The sequence below is a fragment of the Piliocolobus tephrosceles genome, chromosome 5, assembly GCF_002776525.5.
Source record: "Piliocolobus tephrosceles isolate RC106 chromosome 5, ASM277652v3, whole genome shotgun sequence".
Taxonomy (NCBI): Eukaryota; Metazoa; Chordata; class Mammalia; order Primates; family Cercopithecidae; genus Piliocolobus; species Piliocolobus tephrosceles.
This window is the reverse complement of record NC_045438.1, coordinates 44,568,692-44,582,780: the sequence shown is the minus strand read 5'-3', so window position 1 is coordinate 44,582,780 and position 14,089 is coordinate 44,568,692. Positions and strand designations below refer to the sequence as shown.

At 37.0% G+C, this 14,089-nt stretch overlaps 1 non-coding gene across 1 annotated transcript; it reads left to right on the top strand.

Annotated features, from left to right (window-relative positions):
* Window positions 1-1,803: 1,803 nt before the first annotated feature.
* On the top strand, window positions 1,804-1,967 carry LOC111520760. The gene has a single exon (XR_002724756.2). It is a non-coding gene; the product is annotated as a U1 spliceosomal RNA (small nuclear RNA).
* Window positions 1,968-14,089: the final 12,122 nt, after the last annotated feature.

Here is a 14,089-nt window from a genome sequence, read left to right as displayed (position 1 = left end):
TCACAAAATTATTTTGAAATAGACCAAACAATTATACATAAATTACAGAAATATAAAATTATGTTTAGAAAATAAAGACAATATTTATTTATAATTTAGGGCTTTGAAGGGTTTTCTAAGAAAGCCCTAAATTCAGAATTCATAAAGGAGACAGTTGTCATATTTACCTACATAAAAATTTAAAACTTTCAAAAGACAAAATTACAATAAATAAAAGAAAAGTGACAGACTGGGAGAAAATACGTTACACATGTAACTGTCAAAAGATTATTTACCATAATTTATAGGGACCATATATTATGAAACAAAAAATTATACAATGAATTAAGTAACTGAAAATAGCTTTAAAATATTTTAACTTGGATTCGGGAAGAGGAACATCACACAATGGGGCCTATCATGGGGAGGGGGGGGGGGGGAGGGATTGCATTGGGGAGTTATACCTGATATAAATGATGGATTGATGGGTGCTGACGAGTTGATGGGTGCAGCACACCAACATGGCACATGCATACATATGTAACAAACCTGCACGTTATGCACATGTACCCTAGAACTTAAAAGTAAAAAAAAAAAAAAAAAAAAAAAAAAATAAAAAAACATTTTAAAATATGCTCAACTTCATTAGAAAGCAGGAAAATGTAGATCAAAAGAAAATGATATATTTTTTCCCATCATGGTAGGAAAAAATTACAAAGCTTAATAACATCTACAGTAGATAATGATGATGTAAAACAAGTCCTAATTAACTCTGTAGGTTTGTGCACAAGTTGTGTATTAGTCTGTTTACACACTGCTATAAAGAATTTCCCTGACACTGGGTAGTTTATAAAGGAAAGAGGTTTAATCGACTCACACTTCTGCATGACTGGGGAGGCCTCAGAAAACGTATAATCATGGTGGAAGGGGAAGCAGGCATGTCTTACATCGTGGCAAGTGAGAAAGAGTGAGCAAAAGCAGCGAATACTGCCTTATAAAACCATCAGATCTCATGGGAACTCAGTATCAGGAGAACAGCATGGGAGAATCTGCTCCCATAATTCAATTACCTCCCTCCCTTGATACATGGAGATTATAGGTGAAGCAGGCAAGTCTTAAATAGCAGCAGGCAAGAGAGAGAAAGAAAGAGAAAGAGGGTAAACCGCCACTCATAAAACCATCAGATCTCATGAGAACTCACTATCATGAAAACAGCATGAGGGAAACAGTCCCCATGATCCAGTTACCTCCCACCAGGTCCTTCCCCTGGTAGGTGGGGCTTAAAATTTGTATTACACTTCGAGATGAGATTTGGGTGGGGACATAGCCAAACCATATCTAGTTGATTCAGCCTTTTGCAGAGGAAAATTTCAGAATCTAACAAAAATTTAACGTGCAGTCTTTCTAGTGCCAGTGATCCTACCTCTAGATGTCTTTTCTAGAGAAATAAGCCCCACTTGCCTAAAGATGCAAATACAAGGATTTGATAGTTAACAAAACGACACTCAAACTACTCATCCATTTGTAGTTGAATTTGTACTGTTGAATTTGTAGTATATTTGTACTGTAGAATAATGACATAGATTATATATATATATATATATATATATGCCAGTCATATATATGCCAGCATGGAAAGATCTCCAACACATATTGAAAAGTGGAAAAAGCAAATTACTGTTATTAAGTAAAGAATTATGACACTTGGTAAAAAATGTGTTTAAAAACAAAATTACATGTATGTATGTGCATACATTTACACACACATATACAAATATATGCATGTGTATATGTCTTACATATTGCATGGGAGGTAATCTGGGAATACTTACCAGGCAGGTGTGATATTGTGATTATGAAAGTGGTTTGCCCAGATTGGGGCTTATCCATTGCACTCTGGATGTTCTGATCCCTGTGACGCCCCCTAATATGGAAAACCCAATGGCATAATTTGTGGTAGTGAGGAACTTCGTTTGCACTCTCCCTCAAAAAGAAATTAAAAAGTAAAAACCAAAAAAAAAAAAAAAAAAAAAAAAAGAAAGAAAGAAAAGAAGAGAAGACAAAAGCAAAAGCAAATAAAAGAAAAAATAAAATAAAAGAAAAGTTACCTGATATGAGTTGCAACCTACTTACTGTTAACCCTCATTACCTGTGAAGAGAGGAGTGAGATTCACCTAAGTGAAATTGGGCTATTTATTCTTACAATATAGTGGTTCTGTGCTTCAATTTTTTTAAATAAAATGTTTATATAACTAAAATTAAATCAATACAGATGTAAAGAATAACTAGAAGTGTGAGCAAATGAATATGACATTTTAATATTTGGAATGAAATCTTGGTGTTGAATCAACTATAGTGTAACTCAATTTGCCATACTACATACATTTATCTACTTGATTTGCATTTGGAGCAAATGCAGGAGGGAGTCATCTTTATTGAGGCTTTAAATAAGAGTCTTCAACAAGTTTTTGGTAGTGATAGATTGATGGGTCCAGCAAACTCTTGCACTGGGATTCAGAGATGTGTTGACATAGTGTACATGCTTGCGGCAGGTGAGAGGAAGACTACCTTTCGGACGCACAGACTTACTGGGTTACCGCTGGATTGACTGTCATTCCCACCTCAATAAGAATTACAAGAGACATCTGTAGGAGTTATAGCTGAGTTGAATACCAAGCTGTATCTTAAGTTATGGGCAAGATTCATTGCTTTTAATTAGTTGCTCAAGGTAGGTATGTGATCAAATATATATATATATATATATATTTGTTTGTTTATTTGTTTGTTTGAAATGGAGTCTCACTCTGTCTCCCATGCTGCAGTGCAGTGGCGCGATCTAGGCTCACTGCAAGCTCCGCCTCCCGGGTTCATGCCATTCTCCTGCCTCAGCCTCCCCAGTAGCTGGGACTACAGGGGCCCGCCATCTCGCCCGGCTAGTATTTTGTATTTTTAATAGAAACGGGGTTTCACTGTGTTAGGCAGGATGGTCTTGATTTCCTGACCTCATGATCCACCCGCCTTGGCCTCCCAAAGTGTTGGGATTACAGGCGTGAGCCACCGCGCCTGGCCTAAAATATTCTTTATAAAAATGCTTATGGATAAGTAAGCCAGAAATACCTAATCTTTTGAGAACTGATGAAAGGATATTCCCTGTGGAAAAATATACTTATGTAATACATTTGTATACAATGTCTTTTATGTAAATTTCCCATTTGACTTCATGCAAAAAGGGAATGATATATTTGTTGCACGGGGTTGATCCTACCCGCCCCACCCCAGGCAATCCGCAAACAACAAGCATTTCCTTGGATCTTTTTAAGTACCATACCCTGCTTGATACAGTCTCCTTTCTTCTATCTAACATTCCTGGAAATATCCAAAGTACAAGACAGGAAATTTTGCAGCTTAGTTATATTTTGTTAATAAACATAAAATTATATAAAACAATACACATTTATTGGTATTTTAATGGTAGTGAATATGTAGTCACAGTACCAAGCACTATTCTGAGAGGAAACTGAAGAAAAGAGATGTTAAGGAACCTGCCCATGGACCCACAGCTGGTAAGGAGCAGAACTGGGATTTGATTCCAGCAGCCTGGCCCCTGAGATTATGCTTTTACATACTGTGATATGTGGAAGTGCCGCGTCCCAATCCTCTACACACCCATATCCTGGCTTTAAGGTGATGAAAGGTTTTTTGTCATGGTTGAACTTCCTGGTTGTCCTTGAAGATTTTTCCCCTTCTTAAAGTCCCTCTGAAATTATTGTCCCAGCACCTCAAGAAACTGCTGTGCCTTCTCATTGCCTCAACCCAAATGCTTTGCTGGAAGTTAGGGAAGCCAGTGCATTTTTGCTTGCACTCACCATCTTTTCTGCTTTCTCTCCTCCAGAAAGTCACTTTCAGATGCCTCAAGAGGCCTTTTCTCTTTAGACAGTTAACAGTCTCTTGTTCCTATAACATCGTACACAACATATGGTATTGGGTTTTCTGATTGTTGCTCAGTCATTAAACCTTACAGAGATGTTATGTATGAAGGCAGCCCATTCCAGAGTGGAATGGTTGCATCTCTCCTACAATCTCATCATCTGTGTTTCACTCACAGCTTTTCTGCGGCTTTCACAAACTGTGGCATTGCCTTTTAAAACTGCTCCCCAAATGTGAAAACCTCCCAACTGCTTGTTATTCACACGCATTCTCCAATCCTGACTATATTGACTATGGTGCACTCCAAGCAAAGAAAAATCTATCACACACTTTAATCAAGTTCAAGGGACACAAGAACTGACTTACTGCCTGTGATTTTTGCTCAACTGCTCAAATTAGACAGGGACTTTGCTTTGGGCTAGAAATATTGTTTAGTCTTCTAAGTATACTTAGATCCCACTGTAAAAGAAAGATCATAATTAATACAGGATGAGAACACAAAAAGGATTTAAATACTTAGGCTGATGAATGGGGGAACTGGTGAGAAAAGAGACCATAATTCAGTCAAAGTATTTGATTGCTAATTAGTAAGGCCAGTGAATGAGGAATAAAAACCACTAATTACCAGTTCTCCATTAATACTTCATGTTGATATGCTCCTGTTAGATAGTTCATATATCAGAGCTACATGAAGTTTAGGGTTTTATTTAAGAGAATAGGTCTAGATTTGAATCTTGAAAATTAAAGCTATAAAACTGATTACATTGGTGATTTATTAAAGAGAATATTCCTTCTCTTAGTTAAAATTTTTAATTGATTTTATACTGTTTTCCCTTAGGACCCAAGTAGTGTATCCCAACATTCTAATCAAGTAAGTCGTCTAGAGTCTAAGGCAGTCTGCTCACTAACACTGATGCTCACCTGCCCACCCAGGATCCCCATCATTCCTCATTCTGCATCTTCCATTTCATACAGGAAAGAAGGAAGGAAGAGAGGAAAGGAGGCCAGGAAACAAAGGGTAATAATTCCCTTAATTCCCAAACTTTATATTGAGGACATACTGTGCACTAACCCAGTGTGAGGTGTTTTCTTTATATATACTTGTCTTACCCACCTCCATTCAGTTTAATGCAAGATTAAAAGCCAGAATTTTCAAACTGTAACAAACCTAAATAATTACATCTTCTTTTTTTTTTTTTTTTTTATTATACTTTAAGTTCTAGGGTACATGTGCATAATGTGCAGGTTTGTTACATATGTATATATGTGCCATGTTGGTGTGCTGCACCCATCAACTCGTCAGCACCCATCAATTCATCATTTATATGAGGTATAACTCCCCAGTGCAATCCCTCCCCCCTACCCCCTCCCCATGATAGGCCCCATTGTGTGATGTTCCCCTTCCCGAGTCCAAGTGAGCTCATTGTTCAGTTCCCACCTATGAGTGAGAACATGCGGTGTTTGGTTTTCTGTTCTTGTGATAGTTTGCTAAGAATGATGGTTTCCAGCTGCATCCATGTCCCTACAAAGGACGCAAACTCATCGTTTTTTATGGCTGCATAGTATTCCATGGTGTATATGTGCCACATTTTCTTAATCCAGTCTGTCACTGATGGACATTTGGGTTGATTCCAAGTCTTTGCTATTGTGAATAGTGCCGCAATAAACATACGTGTGCATGTGTCTTTGTAGTAGAATAATTTATAATCCTTCGGGTATTTTATAGTTGGGAATACTGTGATCAGGAAGGTTAAGAAACTTGGAGGATCATACAGTTTGTTGGTGACAATCTCAGGGAAAAGCTACAAATCTCTCTACTTCTGGCTTTTCATACAATTTCCATTGATATTTGAATAGAGTTCTTGGTAAATAACATATTCAGTGTAAATCTCAGGATGTACAAAATACAAGAAACTCTAATTCAGACACAATATCAACTCCTTTACAGCTAAAGATGGTGATAGCCAGTCCTTACCCATCTCCTCTGAGAGGAGCAGGAGGAACTAGTATTTTCTATTATGCTTAGTCCAAGCCTTTAAAAAAATTCTTAATTCTGACTATTTTTGTTACTAGAATAAATGTTAAACTTAGGATATGAAATTCTATGTTTATTTTTAGCTCGGTATTAACTACCAAACTTAATTAAAATACTAACTGTTCTGGACCTATGTTTCCTAAATTGCTAAAGGAGAGGGTTGGAAAAGATGATCATTAAAGCCGTTTTCAGCTGTTGCATGATTTTATGAATTATGGAAACCACTTCCTATCTAAATAGATTATAAAGGATGAAAAAGTATTTTTCCAGATTATTTTTCTAAATTAATGAATCTGTGATAAGTTGGTAAAGTTATATGTGCAGATAGGGAATAGACGTATCTATCATATCTTATTGTATAGTACAGTATAATATAATGTAGTTTAGTATAGTATACTAAAAGAAGTGTATAGCAAAAGAGGAGATAGCAGTAAGATGATAACTATCATCGAAAAAATAAATAGGTAAGAACATAAATATTTGGGGAGGATCCAGGGACATTATTATCAAATTATTTGAATCTTATTTAAATAATTTCCTATTTCCCGAATCTTTTATGACCTTTTTAAAAAGTCATAAATTGGTCGCGGTGGCTCAAGCCTGTAATCCCAGCACTTTGGGAGGCTGAGATGGGTGGATCACGAGATCTGGAGATCAAGACCATCCTGGCTAACACAGTGAAACCCCATTTCTACTAAGAAAATACAAAAAAACTAGCCGGGCGAGGTGACGGGCGCCTGTAGTCCCAGCTGCTCGGGAGGCTGAGGCAGGAGAATGGCGTAAACCCGGGAGGCGGAGCTTGCAGTGAGCCGAGATCCGGCCACTGCACTCCAGCCTGGGTGACAGAGCGACAGAGCGAGACTCTGTCTCAAAAAAAAAAAAAAAAAAAGTCATAAATTAAGACATTTTGATACTGAGTTGATTGGAAAGTTACCACTTGAACAATTTGGATGAATAAATATGGAAGTGTAATAAACAAACAGCCTCTCTCTACATTTCTGAACTTTTCGAGCGTGATTCTCAAAGCCTGAATGTAACTCTGGTTAGTGGTATCCATGCTGAGCATTGTTCTCAGCGATTGATAAAGATTCCTACCTTATCCAGATTTTTGTCTGACTCTTCTGAGCCCTCTTCTCAACTAGGCCTCAGTCTTGGCTTGCCTTTAACAAGAATCTCCCCATCCTTGATATAGCCTCTTAGTAATTTCCCATTTGCTGACCCCTTCTCTTGGCCCATTGGCTACATATCCCCAGTTATCCATATTGTATTCAGAGTTGTGTTCCGTCTGTCTCCTCTATTGCAATAGTCTTGAATAAAGCCTTTTTTACAATTTTAATAAGTGGTGAGCAAATTTTCTGTTACATGACTTTAGTTGGAAGACTCGAAACAAAGTCCTTTCCACTTCGAAAGGGCCTACCTGTTTACTTACCAGGTACATAGTTGACTGCTTCCAAGACTGTGAAGAATGTCTGGGAAAATTGAACTTTGATGGTTTTTGCAAGAAAACTTAGTAGTCCCTTGAGTTCTCTCCAAGAAAATGTATATTTGGCACGTTTTTGCTAATGTGTTTAAAACAGGAAAATTAATGCTAGTGCTTAAAGAACTATCAGTGAGGAAATTGCCTGGCAACAGCAATAGAACTGGGGAGGGAGATATCTATTACATCAGGATTTTTTGGTTCCATATACATGTAAACATGTGCTCTGACCAGGTTGGACTGGTCAATGGATAAATTTGTCCTGTGAAATTAGATGACCCCCATTTTCTATCTCCCCCAAACTCCACTTTTTCACAATGTATCTATCCTCTACTCTGATAAACCAGGGGTTCAGCTACAGGGAGATTTCTGTAACTGCCATTGTGATTTATAGGAGGCAAGACTAAATCTAATACATGATATCCTAATGCCTAGAGAGATAAATTCATCACAAGAGAAAAAGTCATCTTGCTTGTTGAATCCAGCATAGGAATAGAACTACAATGGTTGTTCTCGGCCTGTGAGCACCTGGGGAGAAGAATGGCTGTGTATAAGAATATATAGAGCTTTCCGTTGAGCACAGAAATACTGAGAAACAAAATAGCGTTCAGCCTCCCCTACTGAGCTCAACACAGAGGGAATGGCCATTATCCTCATTTTTCTAGAACATTTATCATTGCATGGGGAGAATTGCCTAGGATTGACACTGAGGAATGGTGGCTGATTACCAGTAACACGTGACTAAGGATAGATGAACACATGGACATATACTTAAGTAAAACATTGAGAATTCCTTGAAATACTCAAAGAATGAGAACTCCTAAAAGGTCTGGACTTTCCACGTAGGTGAGTATAGCACTAAAACTCTCTGGATTTGAATATTAATATGAATGATACTAATTGGATTCAGAAGCTTGGAATATTTTGAATATTTCATTTTATATGAAAGGCATTGCTGATACAAGTTACATAGATTTTATAAGTATTGTCTAATAAGTTCCTTGTTTTATTTATTTTACTCAGTATTACATTTGTATTTGAATGGATCTTAATAATTCTTTACATTCAAACAACTGTATCTTCACAAATATCACAAATACAAAGTTTTTATCATGTGAATCACATATTTTCTTTTTTCTTTTTTTTTTTTTTTTTTCTGAGACAGAGTCTTGCTCTGTCCCCCAGGCTGGAGTGTAGTGGCCAGATCTCAGCTCACTGCAAGCTCCGCCTCCCGGGTTTACGCCATTCTCCTGCCTCAGCCTCCCCAGTAGCTGGGACTACAGGCGCCCGCCACCTCGCCCGGCTAGTTTTTTGTATTTTTAGTAGAGACGGGGTTTCACCGTGTTAGCCAGGATGGTGTCGATCTCCTGACCTCGTGATCCGCCCGTCTCGGGCTCCCAAAGTGCTGGGATTACAGGCTTGAGCCACCGTGCCCGGCGTGAATCACATATTTTCATAACATGTGTCAGACTGGCTGCTCAGAATAAAAATGAGCCCATATCTGGAAGTGAGGAGAAGGAATTCCAGTCCCTGCCATGTGTGCACGTTTACATACAATCTCCACTTCAGTGTGCACATACAGTCTCCACTTCAGTGTGCACATTTACATACAATAAAAATAACGCAACAGAGGGTTTTAATTTTAAAAAGTCACAGTAATTTGCTAAAAAATATTACAATATTACAATCATTACTACTTATTCTCCAAGGGTTATCTTGGGAAATTTTAAGTTCATTCTACACTGCTTAGTAGAGACATGAATTTTGCCTTCTACAACTGAATATTCAAATTACCCCAATTCATATAATTTATAAATTTGTAGTCTCATGTCTGAATGTTTCGATGTATAAATTTTTCAGAAAACTTAGCCTATATTTCTTATGAATAATTTACCAGTAAACCTTCAGAATATGAAACAACTGACTATCTCGTTCTCAATGAATTATTCACTAAAATTAAAATATTTGGAGAAACAAGTACTGTAAAACAAAGTGATACTATATACAGAAAAATTTTAAATTATTGCCAGGTGCAGTGGCTCACGCCTGTAATCCCAGCACTTTGGATACCGAGGCAGGTGGATCACCTGAGGTCAGGAGTTCGAGACCAGCCTGGCCAACATGGTGAAACCCTTTCTCTACTAAACATACAAAAATTATCTGGGCTTGGTGGTGGGCACCTGTAATTCCAGCTCTTCAGGAGGCTGAGGCAAGAGAATCACTTGAACTCAGGAGGCAGAGGTTGCAGCGAGCAAGATCCCACCACTGCACTCTGGTCTAGGCAATAGAACGAGACTCAGTCTCAAAAAAAGGAAATAATTTTTTTAGTTGTATATTTTAAAACGAAAATTCTAAATCATATAATTAAATCGTTGTTTTTTTCTTTCACTTTTACAGTTGAAAGCACTATTTATTCACTTATGGATACATAAATTCATATACACATATTTACTATCAAAATTTAATATATGTTGATTTTGAGGGGAATACATTTAAATTGTACTTCTATATTTTCCAAATTCCATTTGTTACCACAACACAATTTTAAGTAATCCCATATGCCCACATATTACCACATTCTCTTCAAACACTGATAAAAATAAGTGAATATGTGTGTATATATTCACACACATATCTATGTTTATATATGTATACACACACATACATATGCACATACATATATACACAATTTTTGTGCACAATTGTAAAATTTTCAAACGTATTTAATTTTTCTAGTAATTATTTGTTATTAATATTCAATTTAATTTCACCTAGGTCAAAGGAGATGAGTTATATGCCAATCCTTTGCAATGTGTTGAAGCTAAATGTATGCATATGGCATGGGATCAATTTTCATAAATGTCCCATGTTTTCTGAAAAATTAGAGGATTCTGCCATTGATGGGTATAAAGTTTCATATATGTCCATGTGAATCACCCAGGTAGTGTGAATTCAGATCTCAAGCCTGCTGCAAGGGCTAGTTTGGGATTATGGAAAATCAAAGAAGAATTTTTCTCTCCACTTGGCACTTGATGTGAAATAGGAAAATTTTCTCAGTATCCCCTTTGCATAGCAAGATTTAGTTCTAATTCTCACTTTTACTGGGTGTGTTTATTTCTAACCTCACTTTTACTGTGAGTCCAGTGTCTATGGGGTCATCTCTTATTATGTTCACTATCTTGGGAACATGCTGTCTTTTATCTCCTCTCCCCCATACCCCTCATACCACCATGGAAGCTTGAGATAACTAGAGATGGGTAGTCATCCACAAGATAAAAACCAGCTTTGGGGCTTGCTAACCTGGTTTTCTGGTATCATTAGAATATTGGGGGGCTTTTAACATTTATTTATTTCCTGAAAGTTCAGGAATGCATTTGGAATGATGTTATACACATTTTAAAATATTTTTCCAGCAATTTAGTTAATTCCACCACTTCCGGCACTTGGGAAGATTATTCTGTGTGACCAATCTACCATATTATTGAAAACAGGAGCACCTGAACATCTTCTTAAGAAGGAAGTGACATGCTGAATTTTGAAATCTTTCCCAGAAGACCAATTTGATTTAATACTACAGACGTATTATTAGATACTAATGGAATCATCAAAAGCGTCAGGAACAGATGGGAGTAATTCTCTTCAAACTGGAATATTAGATGAAAAACTCATAGGATGTGCTTAGGTTCTCCTTTCTTCTTATTTTAAATACATGCATTAGACACACTCAAATGAGAATATATTTGTTAAAGAAAACAACACCATGAAACAATTTAAAAATACTTTTAAGTTAAGAAAACACAATACTCCCTCAAAGCAATAATTCTCAGAGCCTTTTATATGAAAAGTGCATAAGCAACAGTAACACATGAGGGTGAACTTGGTTTATGAGTATTTTACTCTGGATCTTTAGGTAATAATTATGAAGCCATATGCTAATAAAAAGCACTCATGAATTAAGTACTTTTTGGTCTGCTATCCTGAAATTGCCTGACTCTGAAATGAGGAGGCAGACACAGTGAGGGAATTACAAAGGAAATAGTTTTCTCAGGAAATTCTACTCTCCATAATCTAATCTCGGCACAGCTGCAATACAATTAAGGGATACCAGAGGCAAGTTACAGCAAGAGAGTTTTATTTGTTATCTTTTTTTTTTTTTTTTTTAACCACATGACAGTGTATCTATTAGAAAAAAACAACAATTGACTCTCTCAAAAACCTCTGAGAATTTTTTAAAATTTTAATTTCAAAACAACAAGGAATGGGGAATCATCTGAGTGGAAAACTTTAAATGATGAGAATCTTTTTCCCCCACCTCCATTCTCTTAACCAACTTCAGGGTTTAATCTCATGCAATATTTTTTAATAATGTAATCTGGTTAGAAATAATTGCATAGAGATAATCATACATAAAGATGACATTATGATCTTTTGGGCATAATGTGTGAGCACTGGGATAAATTACAGAAAGAGACTGTGAGCCTGTTGGACAAGTAAACAGCATGAGAAGTTTTAGAAACAATACTTCAAAGGTATGAGACTTTGGAAAACAACTTTAACAATAAATATAGGATTACAGTCCTTCAGTTACATGTTATAATATAAAAAAAGCTTGGAAGTTCTGATCACCCATCACTAAAACCAACAAGTTCAACAAAAGCCTTATGTCATTACAATTAAGAGAGAAAGAGTGAAGTTTCACATAAGTAAATGTTTGACTGGCAAAGCACAAGGAAATTCCCCATATTCCAAGGCAGCTTCCTATACCCAGTGTGGACACACTCAGCCCTATTGGTAAGTGTATTTTACTCCTAGAGATTCAGCAAAAATAGGCAATGCTTCTGCAGAAATATTTAAGTTCAAACATTACTTGAAAATATACAATTATTTTTAATTTGCCAAAATCTGGATTTTTTTTTTTTTTTTTTTTTTTTTTTTTTTTTGACAGTCTCTCTGTTGCCCAGGCTGGAGTGCAGTGGCGTGATCTCACTGCAAGCTCCACCTCCCGGGTTCACGCCATTCTCCCGAGTAGCTGGGAGTACAGGCGCTTGTCACAACGCCCGACCTTTTCTTTTTTTTAATTTTTAGTAGAGATGGGGTTTCACCATGTTAGCCAGGATGGTCTCGATCTCCCAACCTCGTGATCCACCCGCCTCGGCCTCCCAATTTCTCTACTGGTAAAGTAGAGAACAACATCTGAAATTTAGACAGAAGCAGACATATTAGCTGCAGACAGTAAAAATACAGAACTGAAAAGGTCTTCGGAGATGATCAGGTTAACACAGGTCACACAGCAGGTAAAGAAAAACAACGTGATTTTGTGGAGATGGAAACATAATTGTTAAGGGCAAGGACAGAGATCTGGGTAATCCCACAGTTGCAGGAAGTATAGTTTTAGCACCAGAGGCTGATGTCTGGACTTGGAGAATGGGATATGGAGATAAATTCTCAATCCCAATGAACCTCTTGGCAGGCCACTGTTAAGAGAGCCAGGGTGTAAAAGAGATGGGTAGGCCAAAGAAGAACAAAGGGCTGTACTGACACAGGAAGGAGAATGCTAGAAATAAAATTTCAAAGGAGAAAACAATGATGAAGAGGAGTTGAAAAGAAGCATTCTTTTTTTTTGAGACGGAGTTTCGCTCTGTCACCCAGGCTGGAGTGCAGTGGCCGGATCTCAGCTCACTGCAAGCTCCGCCTCCCGGGTTTACGCCATTCTCCTGCCTCAGCCTCCCGAGTAGCTGGGACTACAGGCGCCCGCCACCTCGCCCAGCTAGTTTTTTGTATTTTTTAGTAGAGACGGGGTTTCACCGTGTTAGCCAGGATGGTCTGGATCTCTTGACCTCATGATCCGCCCGTCTCGGCCTCCCAAAGTGCTGGGATTACAGGCTTGAGCCACCGCGCCCGGCCGAAAAGAAGCATTCTATCCATAGTTTTTTAGAGCAGAAGCCTCTCAACGCTTTTGGTCTCAGAAACCTTTTACACTCCTTAAAATCAATGGACATCAAAAGGCTTTTATTGTGCTGATATTTGTTTTCTATGTTTTATATGTGCTGATGTGCATTCATATTTATTGTAATACAAATTAAAATTTAAAAATAATTTAGAATTCTTAATTCGTTAAAAAATAAACTCAATACTAGTTAACACAAATAACTTATTTTTCTGAACAAATGCTATGCTTTCTAAACCCAAAAATATTTAGCAAAAATATTGATATTGATTTACATTTTACAATTCTATTTAATGTCTGGCTTAATAGACTATACCTAGATTCTCATATCAGTTTCTAAATTCAGTCTCTTGCAGCATATTGTTTTCATTGATGAATATAAAGAAAATCTGGCTACACAAATATCTCTATTTGGAAAAGAGAAGAATATTATAATGGCTATTTCAAGTAGCAATGTATTCCCATCTTTGATGCTACATTAGAACTCAAGAAGTGTTAGTTCTTTAAAACTTAATTTCAATGAGATGTTACAATAAAATCCATTGTTTTATCTTGTACCTACAATGGATTTTTTATCAATGCATGATTTTGTAACATCATGTTTTGGTCATTTGAAAAATAGTGATGCAGCAAGTAATACAGACCTTTCCTTCCCATGTTGACACATTTCATTATGCAATATTCAAAAATCACATGCAGTAAGATCAGCACTGATTTCATCAGG